Raw genomic sequence first — 19,745 nt, forward strand, 5'->3', positions numbered from 1 at the left:
GTCTTGAGCCTTGAGGTAATCCAGAGGGGTGACTGGGAAGAGTCCTCCGTTCCTCAAGCCCGCCACAATCCCCCAGTGAAGAAACCCCTTCAACCCCAGTTTCTGTTCTGTTCTCACAGCACAAATGTAAAATAAGATTCAGTGAGAATCCCCAAGTATGGGGTCTGGCCTTCAATTAGAGTTAGTCCAAATATCTGGAAAACCACACTGAAAATCTGGGATTCAGTCCCAGAACTTTAAACTTTAAACTCTAAACTTTAAAGGTGAAATATGTAAGATTTTTGCTAGGCCAGTTAAATATTTTGTTCAGTTGAGTACTTACATCCCAAATGCAACCTGATCTCACAGATTTCCGTGAAATCAACACGGACCCTCGACTCAAAAATCCGTGGTAGCTTCACGGAATCGCCGAAAATTCTGTGATGGGTTCACGGAAGTGATGCCTATGTAAGTCAATGACAGGCAGCATCCATGGTCCACACACGGATTCCCTGTTCCAACACCTTATATTCGTCAGTTTGATTCAGTCAGCATTATTTATTTACATTTCTTTTTCTTTTTATTGAAACACATTTTGAACAAGTAACTCCATCCCTTCCCTAAACCTACCCATTTGTGTATAATAAAAAAACAGGATATAACAGGCAGACACACAGATACTCCAGGCGCAATTTATTCAGAAACTATAAATATTCCAAGTGTTCCGAGGCCAAACGATTGATTTGTGTGAAGAAAATCCCCAAAAGCGATCAGTGACGTCGAGTCCATCTGGCGAATATTAATACATTTCAAATATTGCCGCCGGAAGAAACATAACGTCAGCTTTGACAGCATTGGCTGTTGTATGTCGCGTGACCAAATGCGTCATTACGTCAGATTTGATTGTAAAATGCCGATGGCGTCATGCTGAAGAGTCGTTTTTATCATTTGAATCATGAGAAATATGAACCAGTGTTGAGCGCGATCATTTCAACGATTAAAACATTAAGATCAACTACATGAAGATATCGTATGACTTCAGAAGACTTGGAATGCAACATGAGTTAATACTTTTATACTGTTTCTGGTCCGTTTTTGCAATAAATAACTGTGACTGTACATTTATTTGCCTGTTATGCGTTTTATATTGTTGCCAGTGGGTAGGTTTAGGGTAGGAGTGGAGTTAGTTGCTCCGAAATATAAAAGTAGGCTATAAATATTCATAAAATCATGTCTACTTTTACAAATGCAAATAATTAAATGTGTGTTGGGAATCTGTGTGTGGACCACGGATCCTGCCTGTCATTGACTTAGATAGGCATCACTTCCGTGAACCCATCACAGAATTTTCAGCGATTCCGTGAAACTACCACGGATTTTTGAGTTAAGGGTCTGTGTTGATTTCACGCAATTCTGTGAGACCAGGTTGCCCAAATTAGTGTTGTCACGATACCAAAATTATGACTTCGATACGATACCAGACTAAAATATCGATATAGCGATACTAAATTGATACCACAGCAACAAAAAAAAGATAAGATGCTTAATATGACAACAGAACTTGTTATTATTCATTGTTATTTTTTACTAAAAATTCATGTGGCCAGCATGTTCCTTAGGGTTGGGCATCGTTTTGATTTGAACAATTATTGATCAATTGATCAATTACTATTAAAATTCTCTCACAAATTTTTGCTATCTCAATGTATTTTTTACAATAATTGTGTTGCAATAGCTTACACACAGCACAAGAAAGCTTGATTTCGACTGGTAAATTTAATTAAAAAAGACGAGTAAACAGTAATAAAATAAGAACAAATAAACAGATTACAAACAATAGCACAAATAAATACCATAGAAAATATAAGATACAAATTAAATAGACTGCTTTATTTTTTCAGGTAGGTCTAACATTCAGATAAGAAACTGAATTAAAAAAATGCATAGTAATTACATTTAAAACAACATTGGATAATGTTCTTTGTAAAAAATTCAATAGCGTACAGATGAAACTATTAAAGTTACACAAGTTGATCAGTCAAGAGCAGTTGATCGTTTGTCTTTTTGTAGTTTGAATAACAAATGACTGCGGTCCCTTTAAGACTAACGGACGCATGGATCCTAAACACTGTTCCTGTTACTCGTTCTTCCTGAACTGTTTGTCAACTCGCTGACGGTCAGAGAAGGAGAGCTCAGCTGGTATCGATACTGTAAAAACTGAGAATCGTATCGTTTCAGATATTCCAGTATAGATACATATCGAAATATCGCTATTTTTGACAACACTAGTCCAAATGGTTCCAACTATTTGTAAATCATGAGAAAACTGCAATTTTAACCAAGGAACCAAGGCGAGGGAGTCACCTGTAAATGGTGTCAACAGTGTTACCCTCTGTTTCCGCTTTTACTGCCATAGAAACCGCGGCAACAGATGTGGACAACTGCATAGCGTCTTGCGGCACGCTTTTGTAGTTTCGTTAGTAAACATTATGGACCATGGCAAGCAGACTTTGGAAAAAAATCAAATGAGCACCAGTATCAACATAGTGATTTCGAGATCGTCGAGACCTTTGCAACAAATTTCGACTTGAAAGAGTGCTTGCATGTGCTTTATTAGACAGGTGATTAAATGTACATAACACAAATCAATGTTATATAGCAAAAAGCAAACAAACTAATAACATTATAACGTTCAACATACTCAAATGCAGTTTAGATGTGTAGTGTAGACCTTGTGAAACAGCATTGCCTTTCCTCACAATTTTAATTCATCAAATAAACTGACCTGTCTGAAACAAGTAGTAATTCAGTAATTCCAGGTAGTTCGGCAGAATGAAATGCCTTCATTTCTTTATATACCACAATCATGTTAAAAAACATGAGTACATTCACTCATGCAGACCCCTAATTTAAACATCATTATATCCATCATCGGTATGACAACAAGTTCCATGATCCCATGCTCATTCACTTCGTCATCAATCTATGTCTTTTTTATTGTTTTAAAGATGTTAGCAACTACTAGCGGCGAAAAAATACATATTGTAGAATTAAACCTGAAAATAACAGTTTCAGGGTTTAAAAATAAATAAATGTTGCCATTATAATACCAAATCAAAGACAATATAGAAAGATGGTTCACTCCTATTACTTATGAATGGGAAAAACTGATATGGCAGAATACATCCTGCCTTCTTAGTAAAATAGCCATTTGCTGAGGGACTCGGTCTTGAATACCTGAAATAGCTGCCAGAGGCGTTGCAAATATGGCTGCAGAGAGAACAGACTTTCCTTAAAAGGGACTTTGGCCAAATGCCTAGGAAATGGGGATGTGACGTTGAGGAAATTCTCATCGGTTAATCAACGTGTAAAAGCAGTATTAACGACAGGGAGGAGGGAGTTTTGGAGTTTTTTCAAAAACTAAACAGCCAATATACTCAAATAATAAAAACTTTATCATAAATAAATAAGATAAAAAACACAAAGTTTTATTCTGAAAATATAATTTGAAATAAAAAAGATACTAAATAAATAAAAATAATTTTCACTAGTGGTCTCAGACTTTTGGACCCCACACTGTATAATTTTGTATGCAAGGCAAGTTGTACTAAAACCAAAGGTCAGAAGAGGAAAAAATGAGAGGAGGCACTCATATGGTTGAATTATGAAGGATGCTCAATCATGCCCATGCATTTGCACTCACCTGAGTGAGTAATTAAAATCAAACATCACATATACACTGCAGCTCACTAAACCAATTACTGTCCCACAGCCCAAGGGGACCTTCAGCCATTAGCAAGGTGGCAGCCTCCTCCATATCTGTGCTGCATAAGCCGCTAATGTATAGGTAATTAAACAGCAAATGAGAGGTTGTGAAGCAAATGCTCCCACATATATGCAACATGAAAAACACATTCTTCAAATTACATACATATTACATTCCTTGTAATAGCGTTACTGTTAAAGGTTTTAAAACTTTCCTGAAATTAAAAGGATTAACTTTCTCCTTCCCAATATTATAAAATACACGCACGCATGTTGAATAGTAACTCTGTAAATGTTATGATGGAAAATTAATTTAAATCGTTTTTTAGGGGGTGGTTGCAATCAAACTCTGGTTTGGACCAGGCAATCAAAAAAAGTGTAAAAAGCACCATAAAATGTGCACTATTTAGTATTTTTGCAGTAAAATATCCAAAAATCACTAGGCCAGTGTTATACATTTTGTTCAATTGAGTTCTTACAATATCCCAAATGTTTCCTACTATTTGTAAATTTTGAGAAAATTGCTATTTTAACCAAGGATATCTGAGCATAGCGCCTGAGGATGTCGTCTGTCAACTGAGTCATATTTGTGTTACCCTCGGTTTCCGGTTTTATTTTGCAGAAATGCTTTATTCTTAGCAGTGTGCAACAAGCGTCACAGCAGCCACTGAGCGAACGCACATAGTAACGTCATAACTAGGGATGCACCGATCCGGAGTATTGGCCGATCCCGATACTAATCCAATACCAATCCGATACCAATGCAGTTTTGTTTAAAAATTATATGTAGAATTTCTAAAACTCAATGTGTTGAATTGATCATTCTGATCATTCTAGAGGTTGCCTCTAGATCGTGCATTAAAATCATTTAATGCATGGCTAGCCGTGGATTATCCCGCTTATACCATGGTTATTTGCCAAGTTACAAACAAGTTAAAGCTGTAACTGATGCTTTTTAAGAGACGGGTTAAAATGACGGTTGTTTTCTTACGTCTCGTTAGTTCTAGCACACCGTCGCTTTAAATAAAGTAGAGCCATCGAAATGTTTTTATATAAACAAATTACCACATTTATTTAAATTCATTATTAAAGGGAAGAGACAGAGAACTGAAAAAGATCAGAGAGAGAGAGAGAGAGAGAGAGAGGGAGAGAGAGAGAGAGGGAGAGAGGGAGGGAAAGTTAGAGAAAAGAGGGTAGACCTGATAAGCTGTATAGCTGAGCTCAGTTCTGGTCATGAAAGAGTTTGATATCTGAACGGCCATCAAATACTTTATGTTATGTTTTAGAGATGCGTTCGCGATCTCTTCATGTCAGTCTGAAGATCCCCTCGTTGCTTAAGCATATCGAACATAACTAAATGGTTATTTAATGGATTTATTAAAATTATTTATGAATGACAGGCAACACTGCAGTGACAATGCAATCTTTTTTTGAACAAATCATCATTATGATGATTCAGTGTGAAATAAACCCTGCGTCATAAAGACACATTACATTTAATGCATTCAATTATATAATAATATAGGTGCTCGAGTCTGTCAGTGTAGGTTTCACGACCATCATAGACTGTAAAAAACGTCATGCAGGTGTCAGTGTCAGTAGCGATAATGTCAGTGACATGACAACGAAGACCGCATGTTCCACGGAGGTGCCAATACAATACGCGCAGTTATAGATATGTATACGTATACATACCTGCGCATAGTGACATATGTGCCATTGGCTTCTGTGTGCCACGTAATGTCTCATGTCACTTAATGTTGCCATAGATATGTATACCTGTGGTTGATACTGCCAGCTGCCACTGTCACTCTAGGTGTTTCTCAATGTCAAGGATGCTTCCTTGGAAGGACTGATCCTTCCAAGTCACTTCCTTCAGAGGCTAGGCGAGGCTCCTCTTTAGCATTCGGAGAACACGTAAATGGAACAGGCTAGCAAGTGCACGTCATTGCGTCATTACGTCAGTGAAAAGGTCCGTTGGCCATCAATAACATTGTGTAAAAAAAATAAAAAATAAAAATAAATAAAAATAACATTGTGTAACGTTATTTGTATATATTTTTATATCAATACAGTAGTAATTTGTACCGGCATTTAAACGTTAAACTTTACGTATATTTACTACGGTTATAACAAATGTTTGGTAACGTAAATAAAAGCATTGTGGCAATCAGCGAGGTGAGGGACCGTGAGAGCGGGCCGGTGGAGTGATAATGAGCGGCAGCTGATCGCCGCCACACCGCTCTCGGCTCACGGCAGAGTGATTGGAGTATAAATGGTGGAGCGTGGAAGACGAGAGAGGACTAGGCCTGGAGTTTATGTTATGGTTTGTTTATGATTTATTATGTGTGTGCGGGCAGTCGCCCGTGAGGGTTTTCCCCGTGTTACTTTCGTTTTGTTTATTATTTATTATAAAGTTGTTGAACGTTCGCCGGTTCCCGCCTCCTTCCTTCCCATCTCCAAACTCCGATACAAGCATATTTGCCCCGTTCACGCTCCGACTCCGGGAACGTCAGAAGATAGCGAAGCTGCACGCACAGGATTGTGGGTGATTTGAGAAAGCGAAGAGCGCGAAGGCTACTCATATGCATCCTTTTCTGTACATGACATATTTTTCGAACGAAGGACTCAGTCCTTGGTTGAAATTCGAGGATCCTCGACATTGGAACAGTCCTTCGACGAGTGTTGATGACGTGGCATCCTTGGAATTCTGGCTTCCGAGGATCCTTCCTTGACATTGAGAAACGCCTTCTGTTTGCAAGCGTAACTGTGTTACTATGGTTACCAGTGTTTATGGTGGCGGATTAATTTCGAACTGTAATCAAACTGACTGGAACTACCTGTGCATTAAACGGTTTTACTGCACACCTTCCAGCCAATCAGAATCGAGTATTTAAACAGACCATGGTATAAAAGGATTGTAATGCAGGGCGCCACAAAGCGCGTATACGCATCCCGGGTTCAGTATGATGCACTTGAAATTATATAATATAATTTCACTTTATTATTGCACTTGAAGCAACACAGTCTGTCCGCATTGAGAAGCTCAAAACACAAAGGGAAGCTATATCGATGAGTAGAGTAACAACGTTATCTATGCAATATTTTATTAAAGGTACCCTAGAATGAGTTGAAACAATATGTTAAATTGTTCTCTGATATCTACATAGAGGGTATGTGGCTTATTTAAGGGCAAACATTGTCAAGATACAGTTTTACAGGTCAATTTACAACCCTATTAATTGTCCCTAGGATGTAATGCTTTGTTTTTGCCTTATTTGGAAGGGTCATGAATATTAATGTTGAGCTCTGCTCTGATTATAATTAAATCACTTATTAAAAAAAAAACGCAACTTGATCTAAAGAATTAGTCAATTACAGGCCAATCTCGAATCTACCGTTTCTATCAAAAATACTAGAAAAGGCCGTGAAAAGGATCCCTATTAAACATTGCATACATTTTAAAATCTTGCTCATTACTTACAAATAGGGGTGTCCATGGTTAACCGATTGACCGATTAACCGTTAAAAATTGCGTAACCGAGTGAAACATTTTACTCGGTTAAGTGGCGTCAATGACGTGCTTTGAATTTAGTTGTAATATATGTTTGCACCCCTAGAGACCGCAAGAGCGCTGCCAGACATTTGTAATATCCACAAGAAGAAGTCATGACCAGCTTTCTAAGCGGGCAAAGAAAGCGTGGGAGCACTTTAAAAATGAGAGTGACGGGGCAAAATGCAAGTATTGCAATGCAGTGCTTACCGCATTTTTCAGGCTATAAGTTGCTCCGGAGTATGAGTCGCATCAGTCAAAATATGCGCCATGAAGAGGAAAATAACAAACATCGCACTGGACTATAAGTCGCATTAGGGTAGAAGCAGAGCGCGAGCCGCGCGCGCTGTGCATAACGGAGCAGAAGAAAGAAAGTTTGAAGTGAGAAACTTGTGAATGACTAGAGAAAAGAAGAGGTTACTTTAACTGTAATGAAGAAAACAAAAAAGCTAATCGCGGACTGAAAGCAAGATGGCCAGAGCTGAAGGGACGAGTCCACAGATGCTTGAACTCTCTGCCGGGAGAGGCTCAGCAGCCGCGCGAGTCAAACGCTGTGTGAATCATTCTCGGCTGCATATTTTACTAATGCCCTAATCATGCAGGCGCCCTCGTGGCCACTTGCATTGCTCGTGAACTGGAGCGCATCTCATCCTAATTTAACGAAACTCAGCGTACGCCTCGCAGACATGAAATAGATCTTAAGAAACTTGAAATGTCTTTTAACAATTTAAAACGAAAAGAAATAGGCTGCTCTCTGATTATGTAATCCATGATGTGCATTTCTCTCTATAGGCGCATTCACTACGGAGATGGTGGTCGTCAAATTAATAAGCTAAAAATAACCCTGACGCACACTATGGTTAACCGAGTATTAACCGTTAAGGGCCTCGGTTAACGGTTAATGAAAAACTTGAAAACGTGCAGCCCTACTTACAAAGCACTAAATGGTTTGGCTCCCCAGTACTTAAGCGAGCTCTTAACACATTATACTCCATCACGTCTATTGCGGTCTCAATACTCTGGTCAGTTAATAATACCTAGAATATCTAAATCAACTGCAGACGGTCAATCCTTTTGTTATTTAGCACCTAAACCCTGGAACTGTCTTCTATAGCATTGTTTGGGAAGCAGACACACTCTGTCAGTTTAAATCTACACTAAAAACGCATCTCTTTACTATGGTATACACATAGAACATTGTTAACTTTCATTATTCAAATCAATTGACTGATTGTTAGGCTGCATTAACTAGGTCAGCCGGAACTGGGAACGCCTCCCATAACACCTGATGTACTCGGTACATCATAAAAAGAGTGGCATCTACGCTAAAGTTAGTCTCTCTTTTATCCCAAGGTTTACTGCATTCAGCCGGATCCAGGCCGTGTCCGGATCGGATGGTGGACCTGCGCCCAGACATGACCAACGCATCCTGGAGTGTCTGCTGAGACCGTATCAATTGGTATCTCCTCTGAATTTGCCTCACCGGCACGTCATCCTCAATAAACCCGTCTCCGGCGCGATGACTCCGATCTTTCAAGTATTCATACTCTTGTGTAATCGGTCCATCCTACGCGCCATCCTAATCCTAAATAAACCCGTCTCTTGTGTGATACCAGCAATATTCCGATCTAATATGATTTCTGACCTGTAAGGTTGCCAGAAAAATAATCATACTGTTTGATAATAGGCCAGAGCAGAACTGGCACCCCGACTGAATCTGGTTTGTGATTCAAAGTGACTGAGCCACAGTGGAGGGAAGCATGCATTGACGTAAACTTGATTTGTACCTCACATTAAACTTTGGAATGGCTTTAGAACACATAATATAGTGCATAAATTGTTGATGATGCTTTATAATGTTTTGAGCCTTTTGTGGGGCACTGGGGCTTAACAATAACACTGAATATTATACGAACAGTATCGGATTTGGATCGGTCCTGTCTGATCGATACCCAATCCGGCAAATAATGGCGGATCGGAGCGATACCGATCCTGAGTATTGGATCGGTGCATCCCTAGTCATAACATAATTTTAAACACACTTAAATGTATCTAATATGATAAACAGAGCTGTGTTCCGTTACCTCATACTCATGACCGGAAAAGTATAAATTGTGCCCGTGGCTGTGTCTTGTCGTCATAAAAGTCCTGCGAGCTGTGTTTTCGGCAACGATTGCTCCAACGACCTTGCTCAGCTCCCTTAACACACTGCTCTACATCATATTACAGTAACATAAATAATCGCATCCATGAACATGATTTCTGCCCACGTTCTATCCCAATTCTTTTCCACTAGCTGTAAAGTGAAAACCACATGTCCCAAGATTCTGAGATCAAACTTGGCATCATCAAACTACACCTATTTTTTGAATAGGCGCCCTCTAGCGGACAAACAAATTACAAAGTGCAGCTTTAATCAACTTCTTTGCCTTGATGTTAAAAGACAAATTGCCAGCTAAACTAATAAGCACACAACACTGTTTGTCTGATTTACAAATTAGACCTTCACCTCTGTGTTGCATAAATCAATATACAGTACATCCTTGCAGTATATCGGTTTTCTGACATAAAAAAGGAAGATCTGTCAGTGCTAGAAATTGTATGTGCACAATAGTAGTTGTCTGACAGCATGAGATAGGAAATGAATCATCTGACGAGCCAGTATTCACGTAGCCGAATCGTTTTACTGAATCATCCTCATTCTCACATCAAACAGTGATTCAAACGGCTGAATTTGAATTTAGTTTCTTATTTTACTTTATTAGAAATATACAAAGCTGGATAATTTGTATAATTAAAGATATTAGAGTGTGTCCATCAAAACCAGAACCTTAAAAGATGCCAAAATAAGTTCAGACGTCATATTCATATCCTGAATCACTAAAACAAATCTAATTTTTCACAATAAGAACACTATGTTTGCCAACAGTATACATTTCATCAAATGATCATTTTACACTCTTTCAATCCACATTATTGAAATAAATAGATAATGGCTCAATTTAGAAACTGTGCGATATATTAATCCTTGCCCTAGCCTTAATGGATTTTACAACATCCCTTCAAAATTATAGTCATAACCATAACTTAAACAAGTTTATTGGCTATCCAGTTAAGCTGTGGCAATATTGAGCAATAATAATAAAATATGACTTTCATCATGACTGCTTTAGATCTTCTTTAAAAAAAACACTAACTTGGTCAATTGGTAATTAATGATCCTTTGTTAAATACAATCTGCTGAGTCGACATCTTGCTGTAGAGAAATCTGTTTGAGGGAATTACAAAAAGACAGATAGTTGTATGGTACTCACCACTTATTTTGCCTTGAAGACCTAAGGACAGACCGCAAAAGACAAAACTTTTCAGTTTCTCTTATGTATGTGCCCCAAGATGAATACAGGATATCTGAAGATAGATATTATCCACAAATCGGTATTCTTTCCACCGTGACGTCTCTCCTGGCACGTGCTCTCAACACCCAACAAGACTAGTATTTCTGAGCATCACAGCTATCTAAACTCACTGTAATGTTACTGAAGGTATATGCCAGAGTGCCTCATGTGCCAAAAATATCCCGGTGCTAATTGCTCATATGACCTCTGTTTGCTATGGTCCCTTCCTTCTGTAGAGGGTGTGGAGTGCAGAGTTGGATGGGTGAAATTAGTGCTGGATCAGCCTGAACTGAGCCGCCCCCAGTCAGTCAGAGTAAGGCTGTCAGCACCTTCTCCATCTCCCTTGTGAGCTTCTACAGGATGAGGGGAACAGAAAGAAGGTCTCATCCCTAAATTGAGCAGAGAAAGAAGGGACCGACAATACGCCCCCATCCTCAGTGGTCTCCGGTTACACCTGCCGCAGGGCCATCCATAGCGGGCCGCCTCAAATCAGCAGTAACTGATGAGCTTGCCGTCCGGATGCAATCAGAACCTTCCTGTCCTGTGTATCTGTCTTCAGGGTTTACAGAGCTGATCAAATGATGCAGAAGAGAGATATGCTAGGTTTCTGACTGCTACAGGTCAAGATATAGAAAGAATCATATTTGATCAAAAATACAATCAGTAATATTACGGAATATTTTCAGCACCCATTCTGATCTTCAGTGTCACATTATAATATAATGCATTCTAATTAAAGCCACAATATTACATTTCTCAGGAAAGAAGATCGTTGATTATCATGGTGTACATTACAAGTGTTTTTTTATATTCATTATTCCAGATTACCAGTACACAATTATGTATCCCTACCAAACCCGGAGAAACAATTTTGTACATTTGATGGCATTTTTGCATTTCCCATATTTGAATGGCAAAATGTGATTGAAATAATTAGAATGCATAATAATTGTGATTTGACTGAATAACCAGATCAGATAATGAATAATCGTGACAGACTCATGCTCAAGACATATTTCTTAACGCCACAGCTGAAAACTGGTTGTGCTGCTTAATATTTTTGTGGGAAGTGTGACACTTTTTCAGGATTTTCTGATCAATACAAAGTTCAAAGAAACAGCATTTCACGAGTTCACACTTACAAATAATTCAGATAGAATAAATGGTATGCGTATTTGGCGTGCTGTCCGAGGAGAGGGCTCCGAGCTCGGTATTTGGCCCGAACCCAGAGTACTCCCCCCGTATTTCTGGTTAGGAAAGTAACCAGGTGCGTGTGAGGTAGAAGGGGTGGTGGAGGGATGCTGCAAACTTTGTCAAGGAACATTGGTGAGTTGACTGGGTATTTATGTGATCCTCCACTTGAGCTGATTGGTAGACATGTTGATTACTGATTGTTGACAGCTGGTTGGAATGACATCATGATTAGGTAGATCATTTGAACGTGCTTCTCCCGAACTTAGTTTTTTAAGAAACATCATTTACTTGAAATACAAATCTTTTGTATATAATAATATATTATAACTGACTTCTGTGACTTTTGATCAATTTAATGCATTGCATCCTAGCAATTAAAAGTATAAATTTGTTTTTGTTCTTTTTTTAAATCTTACTGACCAAACTTTTAATTTAACTTAATATAGTATAATTTATTTACGTAGTTAATTTTAATCAGGTTTCAAAGGAGAAAGATACTTGAAAGTGGAACTAATTTTTAAAAAATGGGGAAGGGGTGACTCTGAATTAAAAATAAAGTATTTATATATTTATAAAAAGCATGTGGACTTGTTAAAGTGCCTCACTAGGCCAGAGGTCAAAGCCAGGACACATGATAACTTGAGCCTTGATGGTCTGCTTTCAGTCGGTAATGCAAAAGAGAGCCAGAGAAAAAAATATCATCCAAGATTACTTTTTTATCAGGTAAGAGAGACAGACTTTAACGCAGACTAACTGAATTCAATAAATTGGATATAAATTATAAATGAGGAAAAGGGAAAAGCCTCCACAAGCTGCCCATTTAAATCCTGAATGAGAGTCGGTCCATTGAAAGGAAACTAATCCCCCACCTCTCTGGTGCGGTCCACAAGTGACCTATGAAAGTCAAAGATTCAACAGCATTCCCTGGTGGTTGTCTTGCGCACAACAGTGTTACTGCATTCCACAGCGCAGCTCTCACGCTGCTCAGGCCCAGCAGAGGATCATTGACTCTGACAGAAATAACTTCATCCTCTCACCATAGATATTTCATCCAGGCTTTAATGTGGGCAAGGTGGGAAACTGCCGTAACTGGTGCTCGGGGCTATTTGTCCTGTGATCAGTCCTGGCAGAGTGAGTTAAGAATGTATGTGTGTTATAGCTGGTGGACCTGAGTGAGCTACAGACATATATTGCATGGCTATAATTAGGCAAATAAATTGCAGCAATCAATGTCACCATTACAGCTTGTTCTAGTATGGAGAGCAGTCTGACTTGATGTGTGGATAGATTTAGTATTCAAAGACAGTATGTTACTGTTAAATATGCTCCACAATGAACACAGGAAAATGCAAGAAGAAAATAAATACCAATGAAGTTGAATATTTACTTCAAGCCCTCATAAAAATATATATTCTGAATCGATAAATTCATACTATATCTAAAAGAGATGTATAATCTATAGGCACAACTGTGAAGTAATGATAAAAAGCAGTGTCTAAAGAACAAGAGAAAAACAACCTATTCTAACATACAGTACACTAGTTTAAGTTTTTTTCTTTTTTCTTTCAAGATATTAGTACTTTTATTCAGAAAGGGTGCATTAAATAGATCATAAGTGACAGAGCATTTATAGTATGCCAAAACTATCTATTTCAAATAAATGCTATTCTTCTGAAATTTGAGTTACTTGAAAATGGTCCAATTCTCAATATATTAACTACAACTTAAACTCCTAATTACTTCTTATTAATAGTTAAGAAGGTGTTTGTTAAGTTTAGGTACTGGTAGGAATTGGATACGTTCAGAAGCAACAGTTAAAGGTGGCTGCCGTTTCGTTTACGGTACTCCGAATAGCATGAAACGCACTGAAGACGTGTGATGCCTGCGCATTGAAATAGAAAATAATTGTTTTTAATTGTAATAATACTTCACAATTAAGCATAAGATACTTGTAGAAAAAAAACGTTTTAACAATAGTATAGACTTGACTTAATGTATTTCGCATAGGACCTCTGGTGATTTGTAATAATTGCAGAGAATGTCTGTGATCTTAATCCTGTGTGAATCAGCCATGTCTGTGCAATTACCTCCAATATTTCACAGAACACCGAGGTACTGTGATGATAGTAGTCCCATGCGAATCAGCATCTCTGTGATTTGGCCAGGATTTTTGCAAGGTTTTTATTTCCTGTGCCCAAAACTGTTAGGGGTTAGGGGTCTTTACATTTCACAAAGAATGGAGGCTGCATTCATAATGTGCACCGTTATGAATTCCCGTGCAGCGGTACAGATAACTTTCACTTTAGAATGAGTACCAATTTGGGAGCAAATTGATTGAATGGTGTGTTTAATATTAATATCAATACTATTCTTAATGAAAAACATAACAGAACCATACAATGACAAGCTTGCTTAAATGGGCGCTTTTACATTTAGCTTTGAAACTGAGTAGTAGGCTATACTGTCAGCTTCTCACTCGTGATAAATGAAATCTGACTCATGCCACTGGTCTGTACTCGGTTTTTAATTGTAGAGTCTGTTCTCTAACTGAACAAAATTATTTGTATTACTATAAAACAATCGATACATATGATGATTTCATACAGCTATTTCTATAACGAAAAAAACATTTACAAGTCTTAACATCATATCCGGGAGAGAAGTCTGTAAATTTCAGTAAAATCACAGGCTTTGCTTATCCCGTGTGAATGTGCCACACAAAATTTTGAAGTGGGGGAGTAATTTCTAAATCACAGAGGTCCCTAGATAATACTAATCCTGTGCAAATAGTGCTTTAGTCACTATTACTATTGTTCACAATTCGGCATGTAATTCTTCTCTCATCATTTATGCTACAGATATGACTGATAGTTCAAATAATACAGCTCGATGAGGCATGCTATCAGACTTCATAATATCATATCACCTAATGGACAGTAAAAAGGCAAAAAAGGAGACATGAGTCAAATAGAAGTCTAGAAGATACTAGATCAGTGTCTCCCTTAGGTGTAGGCTGTAGTCCCCAGAATGTTTTAAGAGACTTTAACTTTAGATTGTTTGTTGCAACCACCTAAACAGAGTCTGAAACCACATAGGAACATGTTTAAAATAACAGAGAACTATCAACTGCACAGCAACACCCAAGCAACTATTCATAAAACCCTACTATAGTACCCTGTGGTTTGTATGCAAGTACAACTCAAGTTCAATAATTCAAGAAGGTCCATATTTTAAAGCTCTTTCTAACTTGTACTCAGCCTTAAAACGAACATATAGTTCTTGTAATTGTTTAACTATAGTATGTGTTACAATAAGGATTTGTTTACAAAGCAAGACCATTGACGGCTCCTCATTACCATGCAGGCCTGTTAACTTTATTTTTTATCAATAGCATTTGTTATGAAAAATTGCAACACAGTATAGCTACAACGTGCATCTTTAGAGAAAAATCTATTTACTTAAAGGAACTGTATGTAAGAAATGTATTTCAATTAATCATAAAATGGCCCTGACATATCACTAGACATTACGAAATCATGTTAATTTCAAACACAACAGCAGTCTGGCCAGGATATTGTCATTTAAGTTGTTGTTGCAGCCCTCAACTGATGTTGATGTTGACATGTGTTTTGGCCTGTAGCTCCGCCCTCCACCTAATCGACCAATCATAAAGTCAGTAGTGTTTGGGCATCCGGGTTGCCAGCTCTGCTTTAGTTACAACAGCTGCAGCTACAAACGTTCCTGCTGGATCCTGCAGGCTATCTGGCAACCTCTAGTCAGCGGGGAGGGGGAGAGGGGATACACCGCTCTACAGCCATTTGAAAGTGACTGCAGTACCAGTTTTGGCCACAATCTTACATACACTTCCTTTAACTGATTATCTTTTATAAATTCTACAACAAGTCAAAATAAATACAATAGAATGTGATTGATTCTAGTAAATGTGGTCATCATGAGTTTAAAAAACTTGAAGGATAATGTTTTCCCCTCTTTTCATCAGTCATCTTAGAGGCTGTTTTAGATAATGTTCAACTTTCTCCATAGCATTTAACTACATTCGCAATAGAACTCAAATGGGTCACACATTTTATCATTAGCGGCGCATAGAAACGGCTCTGACAAATCTCAACACTTTTGGAGAGTACTGGTGAGGTGAACACACCTGCAGTGATTTGTGGCCCGCGCCACTTAATTAAACAATTGGGCTTCAGTCGTAGTCCTATTGCACAGACAACTGATCCGTTATAAAAGCGAGAAGAAGCAGTAAGCAAGAAAAAGTGCAGGTGTGCTTAAGAGTAAAATGTAGAAGTGCCAGTGAATACCAGTCTTTTTATGTGGATAAAACATTGATGTGTATGTTTTACAAATCTTTTTTGAGTCGTTTTTATCTTTGTCAGCAGATGAGTATGGCCCAGTTGTATCAAAGGCAAGTATTGGAAAAAGCACAGAATATATAGTTAGATAAATCACAATGCACCATGAGTTTCACCTCGTCCCCTCGTTCGTTTTAGAACTAGCAAAAATAAATCGGTTTAGACATTCCTTTATCCCCTCACATTTTTAAATGTTAGGTAAATTGTTGTTGTTTGATGAACTTTTAATGATCTTGTGTGTTTTTTATATGTTTGTATTGACTGTATGGTGAATGTCTTATGCTTGTATGCTGCAACCAAATTGCCCTCGGGAAATGAATAAAGATTAACTGAAATCCATGACTAAAAATGTTTGTCAACGACCTGACAAGACAACACCAATGTCATTAAACATTATCCAAATATTGCAGACTGTTAACAAGACACTACAAGCTTGTATTTGCAGTCGCCATATGTCAAGAATTTTATTTAAATCCTCCAATCAGAGCATTTATTTATTTATTTATTTATTAGGCACTGCTGAAGAAGGCTGATCGGAAAACACAGACAAACATGTAAGCTGGAGTTTAGCGATCTCCATTGAGATACTCAAATAAAAAATGTCAATCAGTAAGTCTGTGTTCATGTAATGACTAATAACTAATTTGTGATCAAAGCTTCTCAGTTATGAACTGTAATAAATCCAAACATGGATCTAGACTATAATTGTTTGTGGTTGTGGAATAAATGCACTTACTCTATGCAACCTCTGTGTAACAATACAAAGTTTTTTTTTGCGGTTCTTTTAATAGAAAAACATGAACGCAATTTGGAATTATTTGAATTACTATTATGAATTTTCTTGTTTTACCAGTTTTCAAAATGCAGTTTTCAAACCATACGTCTATATTGACGTTCTTTTGATTTGTGCTCAGCAGAGCAGAAGCGGGAGTGCCACGGTTGTTTTGGCGCCGAGTCTATTTTAGCTGCGCTGCTCAGTCTGAATTAAAGCCTGTGCATTGTTCTTGATCAAAATGTACCTGATGAACATGAAAAAAATAAATTTCACAATGTAATCATGTAGTAAAGTCCTCCATGTTTCACATTCACTATATGATAAATAAATAAATAAAATAAACCACATTACTGCCAGATGTTTTGCCCACACTTCAAAGGCAAGTTTAAATTATTAAAACTAGAAGCATATCTTAAATTTAAAATTAATTTTATCATGTAAACTACCTATCCTTGTCTGGCTATAACCAGACCAAGCTCAATTTAAAATTGAACATTGGCCTGGGGAGTCTGCTCTGCATTTTCTACTGCACAAGAGGCGTCATAAACTGGCATTATTCAAATAAATCTGTATGCAGTTAGAAAGTCCTTCAACCAATCAGACCACAAGAGATCTGACCAATGGGCAACGACACATCATTTCTCTACCCGTCATCATGTTAAACCGGCCAATAGCGCACCAGTGGATAAGCCAGTCTGTGATTGGTTTCCACAAAAGTGTAACAGAAGCAGTAGAAATGAATGTACAGGTTTCCAGACTGAATTGCCGGGCGAAATCAAATCGTCGGCAGATCAGGCTGGGTTTACCCAGTCTACCTATATACAGCATGTTATATGCATGTGTTTGGGACAAAAGGGGAACACGGTCGCATTCGCAGCAGATACATCTAGCAACCGATTATAAATCAAAGCACAAGACAGACTTGTCTGTATTTTCAGGACACAAGCCGCAGTTCAGCTACATGCGACAAACGCTGCCAGTGTGAAAGCACGTCTTAATAATATGCTGCTCCCGCTCTCCATACGCACAGCTTCTGCGCTGCCAGCGCACTGCTTGTGCATGCAATGTGAAACCGGCGTAACTCTGCATAACATGAAACGTGCTCATGACATGCAAACATGTTATGGTCCTAAGCCTTCAACAGGCAAAATATATTCAGACCATGGGTTTTCAAACTGGGGTCCTCCAGGTGGTTCTAAGGGGTCCCCAGAAAATGTCAGAACATTCTAACCATTTAATTTTTCAATATTTCTCTCCTTTCTTGCCGTAAAAACACACACACACACACACACACACACACACACACACACACACACACATATATATATATTTGTTTGCTTCATATCTTTCTAGTGAGTTCTCACTATAGTCCCCTTTAAACAGAATTTTTCTGTTATTTGTGAGAAAACAATTCTCTGCCAGACATGCATGGAAATTTCAGGGTTTCCGTGTTTTAGACACTAGGGGACGAGACTAGTTTAATCTCCTGATCAAAACACAAATGAGGAAGATGCAGTAAAACAAGCAATCATATGTTAGCAAATGCATATGTAAAATAATGTGATCATCAACATTAAACATCATTTACATCTGAACTAATGTTACAGAATGAAATGTTGACCAAGGACAAGTTGCAGGACTGTGAGAGCATTAGGAGTGTTGATGGACCCCTACTAGATCTGTGTTTGATCATCGTCCTTAATCTGATTTTTCACAAAAACGTGATTTTCTCAGTTTTTTGCTCAAAAATGTTGCTTTTTTTTAATGAAACCTACCTACAGTCACTGACAAAAGTCTTGTCGCTTGTGTACAAATTGACCTAAAGTGCCGCTGAAATATATTTCTAATCACACTCTAAAAAATGCTGGGTTAAAAACAACCCAAGTTGGGTTGAAAATGCACCGACCCAACAATTGAGTTGTTTTAACCCAATGGTTGAGTTGTTTTAACCCAGTGGTTGAGTTGTTTTAACCCAGTGGTTGGGTTAAATGTTGCTTAAGACAACCCAATTGCTGGGTAAGAACAACTCAACCATTGGGTTAAAACAACCCAATTGTTGGGTCGGTGCATTTTCAACCCAACTTGGGTTGTTTTTAACCCAGCATTTTTTAGAGTGCAAGATATTTTTACAAGAAATGGCTCATTTTAATCCCACCAGCTTTTGTGATAATGTTTCAGTGAAAAACTAAAATTTCAAAAATAATTCTAATATTCACAGCTTTGTAAAGCCCATTGAGTCAATTTTTGCAAAGACATAAGTGTTGTCACCTTGTCATATGAACTTCCCCTGTGACTAATATTGGATCAATTAGGTCTCAAGTGTGTATAAAAAGAACCCCAGTACGCTAGACCTTCACATCAACTGCAACTAGACCTCTGCAAACATGCCTAAGATTCACCCAGAGACTAAAGTTTTGATTATCAAGAGGCTGAAGACCAGATCCACTGCTGATGTGGCAGACACCTTCAATGTGTCTCAGCGTCAAGTACAGAGGATAAAAAAAAAGATTTGAAGAGACTGGAGACGTTTTTGACAAGCCCAGGTCAGACAGACCCCGCAAGACAACTGCTCGAGAGGACCGTTTGTTGGCTCGAAAATCCAAGGCCAGCCCATTTTCCACTGCAGCAGAGCTCCACGAGACCTGGTCACCTGAAGTCCCTGTGTCAACCAGAACAGTTTGTAGGATTCTGCCTCGAAATGGCTTCCATGG

The 19,745-nt window shown here is 38.2% G+C and overlaps 1 protein-coding gene across 13 annotated transcripts in view; it reads right to left on the minus strand.

The window, feature by feature from the left end:
- Nucleotides 1–19,745, minus strand: part of plekha7b (pleckstrin homology domain containing, family A member 7b) — a 142,436-nt gene that overhangs the window by 95,485 nt on the left and 27,206 nt on the right. The gene's annotated exons all lie outside the window — the stretch shown is intronic.

The sequence above is a fragment of the Pseudorasbora parva genome, chromosome 1 (genome assembly GCF_024679245.1).
Source record: "Pseudorasbora parva isolate DD20220531a chromosome 1, ASM2467924v1, whole genome shotgun sequence".
Taxonomy (NCBI): Eukaryota; Metazoa; Chordata; class Actinopteri; order Cypriniformes; family Gobionidae; genus Pseudorasbora; species Pseudorasbora parva.